At 33.8% G+C, this 14,701-nt stretch overlaps 1 protein-coding gene across 8 annotated transcripts in view; it reads left to right on the top strand.

Annotated features, from left to right (window-relative positions):
- Positions 1 to 14,701, top strand: part of Pgant9 (polypeptide N-acetylgalactosaminyltransferase 9) — a 207,426-nt gene that overhangs the window by 87,737 nt on the left and 104,988 nt on the right. The window lies entirely within an intron of this gene.

Genomic DNA, 14,701 nt, shown 5'->3' with positions numbered 1-14,701 from the left:
GTGAAAAATATGGGCGCGAAAAATAAAATAAACGTCCTCCGACAAATGCACTTTCTTGGTTTTTCTTACGGATCATGTTTTTAATGTGTTTGTGTTCTTCAATGTTTTAATTTAAAATATATAATATATGCTTCTTTAATAATTTTTTTTAACAATAAATGTTATATAAAACGGAATAAATTGTGTTTAATCACATTATAATATTACCGGTTTAACGAATTCTGGAACAGATTATATATCACAATAACTGCTCTTCGAATATTAATATAAAATTTGATATTCTAAACTCTAGTGTATAATTGACATCCATTGTCGGATTACCTAGCATTGTTCGACCAGCGCAAGTTGCAACCACTCATACCCAACTCTCTGAGCCATAAACTGTCGGTAGTTGACAATTGCAGCAAAACGCGTCAAATATAACAGTCCGACTTTTCCGATTGCGCCCTGTTGCTGTCGAACAAAACTGTCCGACAGAAAAATATTTTCTCTGTACACGTTCGCATACATGTATCTTGTGTGTGCATATATATGTATATGTGTGTGTGTGTGTGTGTAGGTGTGTCCATAGCGCGATGAACGCGAACGATCTTTGTCGTTTCGAAGGCGCGTAAAAACATTTCTCTTCTCGGTTGCCGGCGGGCATGTACGTGCGAAAGATCCCGAAGTTGTGAGATTCCCGAGGTTACCGTTACAAAACGTTGAGGCTATTAAGCCATCAGCGGCGGGATTTTATCCTCGTTTCTACGACCGCGACCGCGACGAAGACGATATTACCGTTCTTTCTACTGTCGTTGACATTCTGCTTAGACTGTAACTACTACGCTTTGGCTCTCTCGTCTCTCTGATACTGTCACAGATGATTTACGACGTCGTCTTTCGCTACATCAGAGTCGCTATCAACAGGTACGCAAAAATGTGATGAAATTAGCTTATTGATTTTGATAATGTCGTTTGCCGTCATTATGCTGTTATGGAAATGATAATCTTGTCAAAGATGCAAATATTATTTAATGAGATTAATGTTCATACATAAAAGATAACATGTAATATTTAAATAAAAACTGTAAAGAGAAAAGGAAAGAGAGAGAGAGAGAGAGAAATTTAAAATAGTGTCAGGCTAGAATTTTCTAATAAACAACACAAGAAAGTAATATATTGAGAAATATCAGAGAATTTACATTATTTTTGTAAATAATAAATTGGAAAAGTTAATTTATCGGAAAACTCATATTACTTGAAATGGTAAACATGAAATGTATGAAGCTGCATAGGTATAATTTATTTTTGTTTATGCACACAGTCTGCTTGATATATCGTTGTTTCTCCAGCATTTCTGTGTATTCGTATGTGTTGTCTCAACTATGTGCACCATTGCATTTTCTCTCCTTTTTTTCCATTTTATCTTTTTTCCTGACGATATCTGTTATTCAGAGAAGCTGGATTTGTGCTGCTGACGGGAAAACATTTAAATTTTTGTCCATGTATAATCCTTGACATTTTTCTTCTTCGTCTTCTTTACTTTCTCGATCTCTCTACCTTTGCCTTCTTTCGGTGTGTTTTGGGTATTCATTTATAATGCATGCTAGCTATGGTTTTTCGATTACGACAGCGTCCTCGCTGAGGTAATTTATACATACATACATACATACATACACATATATATATATATATATATATATATATATATATATATATATATATTTGAGTTTCTTTTTAAGGAAACGTTAAATAATAATATGTATACAGGGTGTTCGGTTAATATTGTATATTTTTCGATCGATTGAAGAATTTTGGAAGTTTAATATTAGCAACGTATATAAAGAAAAAAATGATTACTATTTTTCGATATCGGGAAGATTTGAAAAGAGCACTTAAAACGTACAAGAATCTTTGCAATTTTTTATTGTGTCGAACTCTCTGCGTCGATTTCTTTAAGAAAAAGGAGTTTTTTCTCTTCTTGATGACGAAAGAGACACTTCTGTTTCGCGGAGAATTATTGTCTTGCAAGCCAATGCAGCTGCATTTCCCATGGTGCCATTGTCCGTCCGAGCGTGGATTATTACTACTGTTTCCTTTGGCGAAGCCTGTAATAGCCTGGAAGCGAGAGACGCTGAGTCACAGAACTCTTGTGTTGAAGATTGCTCGCGAGATCTTAATGGACGGATTTTCTTAGCGGATTTCCGAACGCGATATTTTCAGAGAACAGGATTCCGCGCTGGAAGTCAGAGCGGAAAGGAAAATAAGATTATTCGCGTTTTCTCGTTATCGATTTATGCTAACTCTCCAGCTTCGGCACGAATTATAGCCTCTTCGGAGAAAATCGTTGCGGCGCGGTGGAATTTCTGCCATCATCTCGGCATTATCGCGAGCCGTTAACACCGGCGATGCTCGTACTTCGTCCACCGTTACCGCCGAACCGCTTTTATCTCGGCCACAATTACTCATTGTTCGAAACGATCTAACACCAGAATACGTTCGAAGTTTCGTCACCCTTTGTTCCGTTTCGCCGTTTCTCGCTTTTTATCCTCGATTACGGAACAACGAGTATTGTGTGCGACGGCTGGCCAAGCATTGACCAACGCCACTTACAGCTTCGAAGAACCAAGAACGACAGACAGGCGCGCGCGCGAGCATATCGATACGACGGCGAAGGTGTCATCGCATTTGTCGCATTGCGGAAACTTTCGCGGCCAATCGCGGATGCCCGTGTGAAATTATCCTGAGATGCGCGAAACGAGACCTGCGGCGGATCGTGAACAGGAAGTCGATCGTCGATCGAAAACTTGTTAACGAGCAGCCCCGGCTCTCACGGCCGTAGACGGTTTCACTCTCGATTGAAAGGAGATCTTCCGCGCATATAATTAGTAATTCCGCGACGATTTAATCGTCACGAGTGCGTTGAATTTTTTTACGTAATAATATTAATATACTCAGATTTTATTTTTTCTAGAGTTACAAGATTGCTTGATTTCTTGAATATATGTATAGCTATTAATTAAAAGAAGCTATTAATTAAACAGAAAACATGATAAATTTCAGCAATGTAACTGTATATCTGAATATTTATTTCTTTTATGCTATCTTCTCTCCCATATAATCGCCATTAGCAAGAAAGCGGTTCGGTGTAATAATTCCGAGTATTTGTATTTGTGTGCACATGTATTTTATTTATCGTATAATTCGTTGTTAGTCAACTTAATGTACGACACGGTATATCATGTTGTGCGACATTCTTGGTGAATAGAGAACCGGTTTCCTCAGTTTATTCGTATTCTCCCGTCTCAGATTAGTTAAATTACTTAGCCGCATAATAGCCAACTTTTGTGGTTGAACGACATTTATCTTGTTATTTAGTATTCGATGCGTTTTTCTCTCGTTTGTGGAGGATTGTCAATTAGGTAAACGAAATATTTTCATGAAAATATATTTTGAATTTGGTTTGTAAAATTGAAACCTGTCCTGCCCGAATAATAATAATTATGCACTCCGTTTAATTAATGACGCATATTTTGTTACGAATCTTTAATTATTTCTTGTTGTGAAATGTCAACTCGACATTTTACCCACTTTCTTAATTAACTTATACATGTAACGAGCGAGAGAATTTACCAAGCAACAAAGCAACATTACATTTGGTTCCTCTGTATTTGCGTGTTTAAATATAATTAATATTGCTTTGAATTATTGCGTGTAGATTGGTGAAATCTATTACGAAAAAATACACAGAGATTATAAATAACACAAAATAAATATACCGACATGTATGTGTTTTTCGCGCAATCTTTTAGGTTGTATGCAATTTCAAAATAATTTAATATTTAATAAATAATGTAATCAACGAGAAATTTGAATCTAAAACAAAATGGGTATACGTCATGAAGAGAGGACTTTAATAACAAGCGTTCTTTAAATATGCGTTTGGTTTTTCCACATTTCCGATTTATTACGTATCGCATTATCAATTATATATGTACTGTCGTTTGTATAATAATATTACTGAAATCAGAAACTCGCGGCTCAATAAAATCCGTATATTTAATGTAACTCGCGCTTTCTTTCGCAGTTCTCCTTTCTCATTTCTTTTCGTTTCTTTTTCTCGTTTATCCTGCACAAAAGTTAGTTAAATTATTTAGTGTACGTCGCATAATGTGTACATGTTTATGTGTGGAAATGGATTAAGCATCTCAGTGTACTTTGATGAGTCAGTGTCTATGTAATCTCAATTTCGTAGTACGATGGGTGCGCGTGTCCTGAAACAATGGATCCATCGTCTAGACGAGCGCGTATCCAGATATACATACATGCAGGTGTATTCAGATGCACTGCTGTTGCTCCTCGCGCGACTGCACATACATACTCGCACACATTGCACATGCACACAAGTACGTAGGAACATGTGCGAGCGCGGAGATGCGCGCGATATCATGCACGTCGTTAGGCCGCGCGTTTACACGCCTAACCTACCCCTTTGTGCCTTGTAGACAAAGCAGGACAAAGGAGGAGAAGGTGGAGGGGCCGGGGGAGAGGAATGGAAAAAGATTTCGCGAAAAGAAACCGAGCGATTCGTAGGTATTTTTCGACTACACCGGAAGCTCGCGTGCGGAATGATTCGCCATCTTTTTAACGCGGGAACGGCGTGATTGGTGTGCGAATTGGCCGTTGTATTATTATACGATGAAAATATACTTGTCACGCTCGATAACTATATTCTTGCGATGGCACTCAAATGTTCACGTGAAAATTAATCTAACACTGTTAATCCGAGGCAGTTTCAATTTCATTCCCGCGCATCGGCGAGAGTCAAACATTTGGAAAGGCAACACGACGATTATTTCGGGTGATAGAAAGAGAAAGGAAAAGCTCACAAAATAATATCTTTGATTGTGTAATGTAAATTTATTGTTATACACTTTATAATTACAGAAAATCAGTATTGATATCAGTAAAAATCAATTCTGTTAGTAAATGACATTTAAAGGGCAGCGTCAATTTAAATCTGTCACGGAAAGCATTGCGTTACATAAAATCTTGTATTCGTGTTTCTTGAGTGCGTTGACGATCCAAATTCTCATTTGCTTGCTAATAAAAGTCACTTTTCCTCCGTCGTGTCGTCTCGAAGCTTTTGATACCCTGCTCTTTCTGCATTCTTTGGCTATCTGCGTTTCCAATTAATGCTTGACGTTGTGAACGGCGGCTTTTAAGTGGCCAAGGCGGTGTTCTGTTTTCCTCTCACGATTTTCTCGACAAATTACCTTTTAAACGTTATCACCGATATTACTGCATGCCAATGTCGTTTAATGATTGTTCGATTCGTTAGCATGTCCACAAAGCTATCGTAAAGCGTCTGGGAAACTTCAGAAAAGAACGTTCTATAAAGTATATCTAAGAGGAACTTTTACGAGGATATTACGTTCGTAAAATGTTAAGAATTTTAAATAAGTATATGTAATGATCGAAGTAATGAGAGATGCCTTTTTTAACGTTGACATATTTTGTTGCGATTTTAAAGATAATTTTTTTACGAATTTTGTTGATTTATCAACCAATTAAGATGATAAAATTGTAAATTTTTTCGAGCAGGTTTAAGATAAATGTTACTTGTTACTTCTGTAACTGCAGATTCGCTCGATTTCAGATATTTGTCATAGAAATAATCCACTTTTTATGTTCTTTGCACGTCTAGAGTTTAATTAATTTGGCGTGATCGCACGTCGGGAACAAGGACTAAGTGGGAGGCTGTCTTAGAAGTCATAAGCAGACTTTGCTAATCCTCTTAAATGTGAAGAATGGCACCGTCTCACCCTCGAGACGACGTCTTCAAACGCTGACTCACCGATGATAAAAAGCGCCCTTAGAACGCACAGGTTGGTTGTCTAGGTCGTTGTTAGCTCATGGACTCGTCGAATACTCATCCAGTTACGCTATAAGAGCAATTATCGCGTTCCATTAGTCAATATATATAGCGTAAAAGAAATGAAAAAAAACGACATCTTTAGATCAGCCTGTTAACTGAGCCAACCTATTATATCAAGCCAGCAACGTCGATATAAACTGCAGTTCAATCGTAGAGTTCATTGTATCGCCGAAAGCGAAAGTAACCACTTTTACTGACAATGAGCGTGGGATATAGGTATATGATGATACCAGCGATTCAGTTTCTCTCCCCCTTCCCCCTCCCCTCTCTCCCCGATAACGCGGCGAACGAGCGTTGGCACAGTGACTCGTAATTTAAAAGTACAAATGTGTAGTCGTGTTATTATGATGCCATTGTAAAAGTCTGGATTTCTCGTCAGTAGATAGATATTTTTCGTTGTTTGTGGCACAAGGTCGTCTGGTAGGAAAGAACCTGTCTTCTCTCAACCGAGGCTAAATTCACTAAAAGTTCTTCACAAGGTGGAATTAATCGATAAAAATATTTGTTACTTTATGTTTCTTTAGTGAAGATACATATAGAGAGCTCTGAAAATTATACCACAGTGTGTCTGTCATAAAACTAAATTATATTTTCATATATTATAGATAAAGGTTATAAATATTATAGCGTATTTTTATAAAATTTGGAGGAAAAAGAATTTAAATTAATTTTTAAAGTTATAAATTTGTTTTGAACAAACAAGAATATTGACTTATTTTAAAATTATTTTATATCAAATAGAAAATATTTAATTAATTTTATTTGTTTTGAATAGATTTAATTGGTTACACTATATTTATTTAATACTTTTTTTTTATCTTTAATGTAAGTATGCAAATTAAAGTTAATTAAGACTTTTAAAGTTCTTATGTTAGAATATAAATTGATGATCTCTCACTTCTACTTAATTCTTTTTCTAAATTAGTTGTTTTCTATATTAAAAGAATTTCTTTTTTATTCCTTCACATTTTTAATGACTCTTACTTTGCATTAGTGTGTCATTTTCTTCATGATGATTTGGTATGTGATTTTTCTAACAGCGTTAACTTTTCGAAAATTCTTAAGCAAATTATATTTTAAATTTATTACTTTAGTCTTTATTTAGAAAGATCAAAGAAAGTATGTAGATTTTTCAGATTTTTTAAATACATTAATAAATTTATCGAAAATACACTGAATACCCACCTGTATGGTTAAAGAGTGCCAAAAATAACAATATAGAGTAAGGGTTAAAATGTACGGTAATTAAAATTGATGTTTGCTTATTCTATTGTATATATTATTAGATTTTTAATTCAACCCTGGTGTAGAATAAAATTTAAATAATAAATTTATTTAGTAATATGACATTTGTAATTTAATGTGCTACAATATGGTTATATAGTTAACATATTTTCAACGTTTTATTTTATAGTTTAATCGTTAGATATACGATTTTTCTAATGTCCTGTACTGACAAGAGACGACAGAATAATTATTGCGTCAGCATGGAATGATTATCGACCATAGACGTATAATAAATAGACTGCGTGTTTGGCTGCAAAAATGTACAAACTTTAGAAAGAGAAAGATGCTTTGAACACCAATGCTCTCTTTGTCTAACAATGCTAGAGTGGGGATAGAAGTAGAAATTTAATATAGCCGCAGTTTTGACAGTTTGTTTGACAGCATTCTACCCCTACTTCTATTCCCACTCTAGCATTATTAGACAAAGAGAGCATTGGTGTTCAAAGCATCTTTCTCTTTCTAAAGTTTGTATATCCTTAAAGCTGAAAACAAAGGCTTTGCGCAGTCTATTTATTATACGTCTATGTTATCGACTTTTAATGGTTTTTTAAATATTCTGTCATTTCATATTTTATTGCCAGTTACGTATGTATGGAATAAAACAATTGCAACTATGATCGAAAGAAGTTTGTCTAAAAATAAAAACGTATAATAAATGTATAATAACATATAATAACATTGATTCTATTTTTAATTATATATAAAATTAGATAATACATATAACAATATATGACACACACATACATTAAGAGACGGCATAGAAATTATAAATAGCGAAAAGAGCATACAAAAAAGAGTTACAACGAAGAAATATATCTGAATAACTGAAAAGTATATTGTAATATAAATTTAATTAATACATTTTCTCTATAATTTATAAAATTATATTTTTCAGATGACAGATTATTTTGGAATATTTTCTTTTAAAGCTGATCCGAAATAGCAAATCATATAAATAATTTAATGTCGACGATGTCATTTAAATTAAAGTAATAACCGTTTAGTCTTGTATCACTCGAAAAATCGTACGAAACTAGACTATTACTTTATAATTTAAATAACATAATACCACAGATATTAACTCGACAGTTAATATAGTACTTCTAAATATGAATTTAAACAGATATGGAATGTAAATTGTGATACATACATGAGATAGTGTTGATACTCGTAAAAATAATTCAGTTGAAAATAAAAAGTTAATAATGTGATTATATATCTGATATTTTTGTTCGATTGTCCCGATTTTTACGTGTAAAAAAAAAATAAATAAATTCCAAATGAACAATTACACATATAGAAATGTTTTTGTAAATAAAATATCGTTGATGTCATTAATAGAATTTATTTTTTAGATTTTTTTTTTTTTACAAAGATAACACAATTAAAAAATATATTTTAACGAAAAATTTCCAAGTTACTTAAAGTTTGCGACATTATAAAAAAAAAAGCAATTTAAATATATGTATAACAATTACTAATTATGTGATATCCTCTTGTGCAGTTATACTAACAATAAATTTTATATTCAGTGCAGTCTGATAGCGTAATAGAGAAAGTCAAATAGCACACGATACGGAGATTCGAAAGTTTTGACTGGCCCGCGGCTTCGGCACCGCGCGAAAGAAGACATTTGCCGACTTTTGCCGCGTAATCCCACCGTTATTCATAGCAGCGGCATTATCCGAGTTCCTAAGTAGGATTACCGGAAGGGCTGCTAACCCCCGTACCCTCTCTTTCGCGGAATTGTAGAAAAAGCTCCGAAGGAAACTTCTTAACTGCGCGCTCTTGCTCGGCGACGATGCGAGCGTTTTCTTGGACTTTCACCTCCCGAGTCCTTGTTCCTCGTCCCGTGCTTTCACGTAGCGGAGATATCCGTGAAACGTCGTGGCACATTATATTATACATCCGCTGGGATTCCTCTCCCTCGTACTCCCGCTCATCTGCCGGGCCATCTCATCAACGAGGCGGAAATGAAAGGATCGTGTCGGGCGAGCGTGCGATGTTGTTGCGCGGATATAGGACGATAATGCGACAAACTCGCCGGCCCTGTAATCTCGCTCGCGAGAAGATCGGAAGAATTAGCCTGCTTTGCGAATAGAGACGTCGAATGACTTCGTCCCGAGTGCACGAAAGCGAATTGTTAAGCTCGAGACGCAATTGTGCTTGCATACGTGTGCTCGTGTCGCTTCAGAATCGCACACATTTCGAATTGTATTTTTTTTCTATGTATTTTATCATCGATAAATCGATATGCTCTTTTTAAAGACTCAGACTATTCTAAAAATATAAAAAGTCGATAATTTTTAGAATAATTTTATTTGAAGAATATTAGAAATTCATCTTTTTGACGTTTTATACATGTTTTTAATTGATGTTTAAACAATAGGTCAATATTTTTTAATCTTGAATATTCAATTCTTTTTTGATCAATATAAATCTTTAGCGTGTTTGAAAATTTACAGTTCAACGATGTGAATCATGCTTTTCGTATAAATATCTGGATAAACTCGGTCTAATTTTATTGTAGGATATTTTATAGTATACAGCACTTGATTTTATTAGAAAAAAATTGAAAAATAACAAAATAGTATTATATTTTAAAATTATAATAGATAAAATTAGATATTTCAATAATGTTGATTTTTTTTTCATTTCTTTAAGATCAGAAAAATATTAATCATTATTTTCTAAATATATTTAGGTTTAATATACAAAAAATTATTTTCATTTATTTGAAAAAAATGAAGTTATTCGATTCATTAGTTTCCAAAATATCCATCAGATTGATTTTAAACACAATGTTTTGAGAAAAACACGTTTAAAATTTTGCAGATCCATTCGACCTGCACGCTATCCTATTTAAAATCTTTTAATTCCATTGACTTTTTAAAATTTGAAAGACATATTCAGACATTATACTTGAGAAAATTTAAAAAGAAATCGATTTTTTTTATCCTCTAAAATAGACTGAACCTTATGATTGTACATATAATTACACACGTACGATTCTAAAATAAAAATTTAAATATAATATATATATCAACCGTGTTATTTAACGATGATAGTGAAATTAAAAGGGGAGATTTGATCAACGTAAACTAGTGTACTTAAAGTGTTGGTCACATTACAGTCATAAAAATATCACACTCGGTACGAAAGAATTGCGTGCAGAGCTCGACTTTATATTGCTAGTTTACGTTCGCGCTGCTTAATCGCGCGGCGGATATTCGTCAAAAGTGTCAGGCACGCGCGTACGTAACGATGCGAATATTTTGCGACCGTCATGAAGGACGTATGACATGGCTGCGAATTGAACTGCCGCAAAGACTTGACGCATTGTTTGTTACGTGTGCGGCAAGCCGTTGATATTAACGTGTTACTATTAATGTAAAGAGTAATTAGAACGGTTTGTCGAACACGATGTAACTTCGTGGTCGTGTATTTTACGATGGAAGTGTCGCGCGGAAGTCGTAAATGTCGCTAACGCGATGTAACTAACAAACATAATACGCTATTACTATTCGAAGTAACAAGTTGTTTATCGCGATAAAATGCGTCGTATCATTTACAGAGATGTAATTTAGTTGATTGATTAATGTTGTACTTGATTATTAACTTGTAAATCACTATGAGATATCTTTACGATTTTTTCCTGACTTCTCATGCTTGCGAAAACTTGCTTATAAAATATGTAATCAAAATAAGTAGGTAAGAGAGAGAGAGAGAGAGAGAGAGAGAGAAAAAATCTGGAATATTCTATAATTGATTCACAGAAGAACATTAACACGATTAAGCTACATGTGTATTTTAACGAAAAATAATTTTGGAAAGAGAAAATATGCCGAGAGGCAGAAGTATATTATTAATCAGCTGTTTTCATAACGATATTCGGAACAATATTGTATTGAGCAATGGATTTGAATCATTAACGATAATTCCTTTAAGCCTATTAAGCATCATTCATATCATAGTTATGTGAAAATTATAACAGCGATGCAGGATGAATGACATTAAGTTAATAATATATTAATTTACATTAATATATTTTGATTAATCTTCTGTAGTTGATGTAAATTATCTGTGATTATTATATAAGTTATCTGGATTAACATTTGTTTTTAAAATATTTGTTCATCAAAATATATATAATACCAGAATGTAATCATTGTATAATTAAAATTTAATCAGAGTAAATTTTATATTTGTATTTTTAGTTAATCGTTTCCATTTATGTCTTTTCGTGATACTTATATATAATGAAAATCAAGTACAAGCCCGTCACTGTTGTTTACAAAATTGTACGGCTTTCGACGTATCTCATTAATAGTAAAGGGCGTTTGTTGGCTTAGGAAACAAAACATTCTGCCCCCACTCTCTTCATATAGCTGTTATAACACATCGTCCATTTCGCGCATACTCGTATTAAGATGCCGAGCTCGCTCGCGTAAAGTCGTGAACGGCTGTAAGAAGGTCGCGATCTAGATCTTGACTTTTGCTAAACCAGTTTGCGAGGCCACGGAGTCGTTCGCTACAAACACGCCCGAGGCTACTGACCCTTCGTGCTCACGAACGCGCTACGAGACCTCGTGCACGCGCTGCACTTACAAGAGACAGTAAAGTCTCAACTTTCTGACCGACAAGATCAATTTTTCCGGGTTCAAAGATTTCTTTTATTTAAAGAGAAGGAGAAAAAAATATATACATGGTAAGAAATAGTATATGTATATGATATAAAAATAATATATATATATATATATGATTTTTATATGTTAAATATATTAAATATTACCCGATATTACCTTATTAATCTATATATTACAATAAATATTATCTTATTAAATTTATTTTTGTCAATATAGGAATATATATTTTCCGACTTATTATTTTATTTATTAATCGCGCATAAATTTTTCAAATTAAACGATAAGATATATATTTCAAATTTTTTCTGTGCTTCAATTATTTCTATAATTGACACACATAATTGAGATACATGTTATAAAAAAAAACTGTTTACTACGTATGCGCAAATTTGACGGCATCATCAAGCGCTTTAAATAGAGACCCTCACACGCGAGGACATGATGCTAGATTAAGTAATGCGTGTCGTTGCTGTGCATGACTGGTATTGACTGAATTGACAGTCTTCCGCTTGCATGCGTGCGATGCATCGCTCGAGAGAGAGAGAGAGAGAGAGACTCAGAAAATGAAGTGTGTTACAATGGCGTCGATAACGGAGATGTCATCTGTCCGAACAAACTGACGTTAGTTGATCCTAGAAAAATTTCAAGTACACAACGCGCACGACCCGTTACTTTGGACGGACGTCCTCATTGATTGAAATAGATTGTCATACACACGCGCGACGGTAACCAACTAGTTCATTGATAATATGTCTACACTGATTATTAATACGCTGATAATTCTGTGCACGATCAATGATCGATGTTATATATGTCGCATTGTCTGTATCAAAATTAAGTTGATATTCACATTAAGAATGCGGTTATCCGATTATTAATATGATATAAAAAATTTATTTTGACTGTAATGTAATACTGTAATTTTCACTTTTTTTTTAAGCGAAACTTTTTATTTTTTTAAATATTTATTTAATAATTTCATTTTTTGTTTAATATTTTATTAAATAATTTCATTTCTTTAATATTTCAAATCTTTATTACTATTTAGATATTCAAGTTTATAAATATTTATGTCACAGTGGAAAGACCGACAATGAGAATACTCTCAATACTATATATTCAAATAATAAATCCGAGATTCTGAAGCTACTGTTATAAATTCGAGCATGCTCGGACATGCATTGTAAAAATCGATGGAATTTGCTTCCATCCTGTTCTCGCGCTTGTAAAATCTCTTAGGCCTCAAGGCAGATGACTATTAAATTCTTTTTTAGAATGCTAAGGTCTTGCAAGTCGTGGGATTGGGCGCTCCCACGAGAGAGAACGGTATGCGATTAGAAGGCATTTTGACGTCGTGTTGTTTCTCATCCTTATACCTTGGCAGAAGAGATGCTATTACCCTTCGCTCCTGGATGAGGGTCATGAGGTTAGGTCGACCTCTCTTGCTTGCACTTTTTCTTTTTTCTTCTTTTTCTTTCTCATCTTTCTTCTTCTTACGTTTCGTTCCCACTCTATTGCCTATCAAAGCTACGACGTACGTTAGAAGTAGTTAAAAAGTTTTGCTCTCAATCTCATGATCCGTTTTCACAGTCGTGTGGATATTTGAAGTACGGATGAGGAAACTGTGAAGAGAACACGGATGAACAGGCAACAAAAGGGTATCGGGCATAGAACTCTAAGCGCAAACACGACGATTGTATTACATCGAACGTTCCATTTCAACGAGCCATCAGGCATGCATACGAAACTCTTTTAACTTTATACAACGCACGTTCTCTTTCTCGACCCTGGAGCTTGTTTCGACGAAATTTTATCGAGACTAGTGTGGTTTACGAAAATAATCGCGATGAATGTTGATGCTTTCAAGGTAAAAGGATAGATAGAGTTTCAATACTTTTTGAAAATAAACATTGGTTTTGCAATAAACTTTTTTGCGCGTGAAAAAAGTGTGTACATACACAAACAAAAAATATAAGAGTGTTCGAGATAACCTACATGACAATGTGAATATAATAATGAATTTTATATAATAAAGAAAGTTCTCATGTATTCATATCATTGATTAATAAGCATTATCTGGCTAGTCGATTTGCATATGGAGAATCCTGAATTCATTTCAGCAGCATATTCAAATAGAAATGTAATTAATACGATTTACCTGAAATATCAAGTTTGCATGATTAATTTTCTAAGTTTACTGTTATTATAAATATTTGGTTCTATTTGAAGCTTTGACTAATTTATTGCGACTCTTATGCACTAAATGATATTTGTGATTATTATTTATTTTCATCGGGAAAATTTTTTTACATAAGCTTATTTGGAACATCTATCATCGTACAAATATAGCAAACGCTATATTTTTGTATATGCTTTATCGTGTAATAGTTACTTATGTATATTAATGATATGTTAATATTATAATAAATAAAAAAGTTAAAAATTATCAAAATTAAGAATATGAATTTATACGTACAGAATGCATATTATTTGATATGCAAAAAATACAATTAATTAAAATATATTGCAAGTTATTTAGTCGCGACATTTGGTGCTAGGTACGTGCAAGAATTTGTTAATTCGACTCGGTTAGCAAGAATTTGCTAATTGAAATGTCGCAGCTTGCTTCCTAGTGAAATTAGATCGAAGATTCCAAGTCCCTGGCTTTCTTTCGGTTGAGCAAGGATGCACTCCTTATTATGCGATGCAGCATCTGGCATTGTCATTTATTGTGCTTTCGATTCATTCGGTGATATTGCTACTGCGGAATTTAAATGTTGAAGCGTTCTTTCTTGCCGAGTGGTTAAATGAATTATGTATCCATTTGTACCATTTTTATACAGATAAATTG

Source organism: Anoplolepis gracilipes, chromosome 2 (assembly GCF_047496725.1).
Source record: "Anoplolepis gracilipes chromosome 2, ASM4749672v1, whole genome shotgun sequence".
NCBI classification, from domain to species: domain Eukaryota; kingdom Metazoa; phylum Arthropoda; class Insecta; order Hymenoptera; family Formicidae; genus Anoplolepis; species Anoplolepis gracilipes.
The sequence above is the reverse complement of the archived record's forward strand: the minus strand, read 5'-3'. Positions and strand labels throughout refer to the sequence as shown.